The sequence below is a fragment of the Anarrhichthys ocellatus genome, unplaced genomic scaffold (genome assembly GCF_004355925.1).
Source record: "Anarrhichthys ocellatus isolate YVR2014 unplaced genomic scaffold, GSC_Weel_1.0 scaffold42, whole genome shotgun sequence".
Classification (NCBI taxonomy): Eukaryota; Metazoa; Chordata; class Actinopteri; order Perciformes; family Anarhichadidae; genus Anarrhichthys; species Anarrhichthys ocellatus.
The window spans coordinates 2,664,321-2,669,207 of NW_022280072.1; positions in this window are offsets into that span (position 1 = coordinate 2,664,321).

Consider the following 4,887-nt stretch of genomic DNA (forward strand, 5'->3'; position numbering starts at 1 on the left):
CATCAGTCAATGTTTACAGGTAAACGTTTTCTACGTAACAGATGATTCTGTGCTTTAATTCATGATGCATTGGCCCAGTGCTTAAAGCAAAAGTTTGACCTTTTTGGGACATTAAAAAAGTTTGATGAAATAGCTTAGCACAATGACTGAAAACAGGGGGAACATGTTCCTCAGCGTGAACGACAAATTTAGGCCTTTAGAATAAATTAAACAAACAAAATATGTGTTGTTTGTGAGCTTCAATGGTGCTGCTGATTGTGTTACCTTCGGACACAACAACCGTTTTCCCATCTTCAGATGAAGATATTCAAGCTTCTACAAGAAACGTTCATTTAGTGTTGGTTCTGTTGGTTCCTGTGGACTAAAGTGGTAGTGTTTCTGAGCACTGGAGTCGTTTTAGAAAACCTCTCATTTTACAGCAGCAGGGTCTGACAGTCTGCTCCTCTCAGTCCTGGTTCTGGTTCTCCCGTTGCCTCCCTTCCCTCCAGCGGGTCCAGCAATACGACCTGGATCTCCAGCATCGTGCTGTCAGTGTTGGCTCCCAGAGAGGAGAAGCTCTGCTCCTGGAGGAGGAGGAGGAGGAGGAGGGGGAGGAGGAGACGCTGCTGCTGCTCCTCCTCCCTCCGGAGCTTCGACTGCAGGTCCGAGGCTGCGGGTGAAGCCAGATCTGGGTCTGTCCACGGTGGACCGGTCACTGCTGGAGGATCTGGGTCTGTCCACGGTGGACCGGTCTCTGCTGGAGGATCTGGGTCTGTCCACGGTGGACGGGTCTCTGCTGGAGTCTGAGCTGAAGGAGTTTCTGGTGAGCCTGCATGACTTCATCTGAGTTCACCAGAATCTGAGATTGATGTGTAACTCATATAAATACCGGAGAGAATTCAACTTCAGATTTCTTGTATTTATTTCTGACGGTCCTTGAACGTAGCTCAGATTTACAGCGAACAATAAAGACTATAATCTGGCCTCAAGGTGCAACAGTGTGTGAATCATACACAATAACCTTCCCTCAATACCTTTAGGTTTTTGACTCAAACAAACCAATTAGACCAGCGCATGCAAATGCCAGTCACTTGCCAGAAAACTGTTTAAAGGGCACGGCATTTCAGGCCTTTTCCAGAACGGTGGCCCAACGGCGAGCTTTGTCCAGAGAAAACACATCCGGTCTAGTTAATGAAAGCTAGATTGAATGAACGCTCCTGCAAAACACATCTCTCCGTCCTGTTTCTGTGCTTGCCCGCTGACCTCCACTGTTGAGTCTTAATTCATTATAATATGGATTAAAGAGGACAGAGAGATTAGTGTAGGAGGACAAGGGTGGGGATGAGTGTGATGACTCCCTGGAATTGCTGTAATTATCAATCCACTCAAATTGTTGCTGCCCTCAAACAAAGTCGCATCCGGTTTCAAAAGTCAGACTGTTGTTTTGGTCAAGTTTCCACAGCAATCCGCCCCAAAGATGATCTTTCATTTGTACAGTGATAGTATGTATTTAATGGCAGGCAATGGAGGAGAGGGAGCAAGTTAAACAAAATGTATTTGTGCATGGAAGCAAAAAAAAAAAAGTCAATCCAGGGTCACAAGGCAAACGCGGCGCGTTAGTATTGTGTGTATGACATCCTTATGGTATATCTACGTGAATCCGGTTAATCGTGTGTCCGTGAGTGATCGTACACCTCTGAGTCTGTCCCCTGCATATCTCGCAGTTTGTTGCCGCAAACTGCATAATATTTTGGGTGCTCAGTTATGGCGGCATGTTCCAGGACATCTGGTGGTTGAGGTGAGTCACACTCCCTCAAAACACGTGTCAATACCTGTTTTATACTGCCATTGACTTCCTTTTGACTCCTCGCTCTCTACTCTTAAATGGCCCACGGCCAGTAGGGGTCGCTAGTGATAACAAAGGGGTGTGTTTGGCCAACAGCTAACAGCTAACAGGAGTACCAGTAAACACACTGTTGAGTGCATTGCAGCCTCTCAATCACTGCTCTACAGCCAGAGACAAGATGGGGGAAACAGTTTGCTCATTTTTAGTGTTTTGGACTTTGTGTTTGGCTAACAGCTAACAGAACAATACACACACTGCTGTACCTCAACGCCACTCAGTGAGTTTAATTTTGTTTTTGGAAAGATTGTATAAATTATCTTACACGAGGACTTCAACCCGATTGCTTGCATGTTTCGCTGTTTTTTTTTTAGTGTGAATAAAGTGTGTTTCACGACGTCTTACAGCCCTTTGGTGTCTAGATAATGGGAATGCTAATTGTAGTTTTGTATTCATTCATTCCCACAACACAGCAGTGGTCGTTGCAGACACACCTGGTGGAGAGCTGCACTCCACTGAGAGCAGCAGTTGTATTATGTCTTCTGGTTTATTGTAACAGATCAAAATGAATGATAGCACCAGAGAGAATGTATACTCTCACACAAGCTGCGTCACACAAAGACCAGCACATTACCTGACTTATATGAGGAAAGATCATTTAGTAATGATCCATAATGAGTCTCTCAAATAATGAAGGCGATTTATTTTGTCATTAATAGTGAATGCATGAAATATGAGACAAAAGTTGACAATGAAGTCATATTTCATACAATTATCCTCATTACATGAACATACTTTGATATACTTTTGATGTGGACTGACCTGTTGTGTCCAAAGCATTGAGTTGAAGACATTTACATAACGATTATGCTTTTTCTTTCTGAAATAAGAACACGATTTCTTCTTAAAAATCACATTTTCAGCTCCACTGATGTAAATGTAAATTCATCTTTTATTAAAACACTATCATTGTGCCTCAAAAAATATGTCACCGTGGCGGAAGTCAGTGTAAGAAGTGATAATGATATCATTTAGAAAATAAGTAATCAATCTGATAATCAGCTCCAAATGTACATTTGTATTACAGCTTACTGATCATTACAATGTGGCTCAAGCGTGAAATAACGTTTTACAGCTTAAAAGGTTTGAAAGTGAATCCTGTCCTCTTCGTAATAAATCTCTGACATTCAATAATGTGTGACTTTGGGCTGTTAAAATATGATGCCATACAGAAAAAGTGTAGCCTTGTGCATCTTCAACCAGAGTGCTGCAGGGATGACCTATGTTTGTAGTCGAACAGGAAGTTAGCGTCACTGTCACCTCGACAATGATCCTATGGGATTCTTTCATTGGATTTTAGATTATTGCAGGAAATAATCTTTGTGGCAAACAAACGTTTATGATTCTTACAGGTTTTGTTCATGAAGATAATCTTCACAAATAAACTCCACTTTTATGATTTTCGAAGCTTGAATGCAATCAGTAGTAAAAAGCTAACGTTAGGCTATAAAGGAGCTCCACCGGTCACATGACTTCACGAATCCAACACTAAGCTAAAGGCTGAAGCATTTGACTAAATTGATTATTTTGTGCCAAATGTTTCATTCATAAACAGAAACTCCTTAAGTTTGTATCTTTTCTCTGTTTTCACTCTCTTCTCAGCTCACTTAGTCTACTGAACAACAAGTCAAATACTGGCCACTTCTTCCCTAATACCTCTGATTGACTGATTTATACTGTTTATATACACTCACTTGTTTGGTTGTTTTCTGCAATGCAATTGCAATTGCAGCAATAAATCTTATTATTTATTATTTTAGTGTTTGTGTGTATTATTCTCCCTACATATGTTCTGTATGTGCTAATGTTTTTCTAAATTATTTCTATATAATATTTTGTCAATAAAAAGACAAAGAAAGATATGTGTGTTCTAGTGATGACACTTCGTCTCATTTAGACACAAAGCAACCGCCTCGTTTAAACTCGTAAAAGCTTCTAAATTCACCAGAGAGGTATTAACTACAGACAAATTCATTGACATAAATATGTATTATTTATTAAGAGATAAACTGAGGATTTTGAGCAAGTTGTAATCCATGTAATCCATTGCGTTTATGTTGTTTTTGTTACGTTTTGTAAATGGTTGACTGGAGAAACGTACCAAAGCGACGGAGAAAAAAGTTGTGATGCACAGCAGGATTGTCAAAGAAACGTTGGTTCAGGGTTTATGTGGGTTATGTGTAAGGTTTCTGTGTGCGTATGCACTTGTATCATTACAGCATCAACAGAAACATACTGCAGCAAAAAAGCTTTCAAAGCAACATGCAGCTGCTCTTCTGACACAAAGTTGCTGAAATAGCCTCAAATTACATCGATGCGTTACAATGTAATGAAATCCAGGCAAACAAACTACAGCCACAACACAATGTTGAAACAATGTAACCGCCACGAAGGAAGAACGTATCAAAGTATACTTAAATATAAGAAGAGTCGTATGAGAAACAGATGTTTGAGGTGAACTATACCTTCTGAGGTCTTCAGGGAGACACAGCTGAACAAATAGTGTAAAACATTAACTCATATATCACCATGAAACTTCACCAGTTCATTACATTCAGACAATTATTATTTTGTATTATCTGTTCGCTGAAAATGTTGTGTTTAAGTATGCAAATTATGCGTTATCTTGTTAAATATGAGCACATTTTCATACGTTTCCTGAACATAAATGTGAACTTTGGATAAAGCTGCAGGTTCAATATTCTTGTTTCATTTTGTTGACATATTAGAGTCAAAGGTTTTTACATTTATGATATCTCTTTGTTTCACTCCATAAATGTAGCATAAATGAGTGTGTGAGTGGTGTGTGAACTAACCCCTCTGTGTGAACCTTCAGCACACAGAGAGGAATGAACGAGTGAAGTTTGGTGAATGTAAGAGCTGCTGAAGTGGAGATTTATCATCAGAGTCTGAGAACAAACTCATTTAGAGGAAACGTCCTTTAAAGAGACGTTTAGTTCCATTACAGACATTTAGAGACTCTACAGGTGAACACATGAACTCAT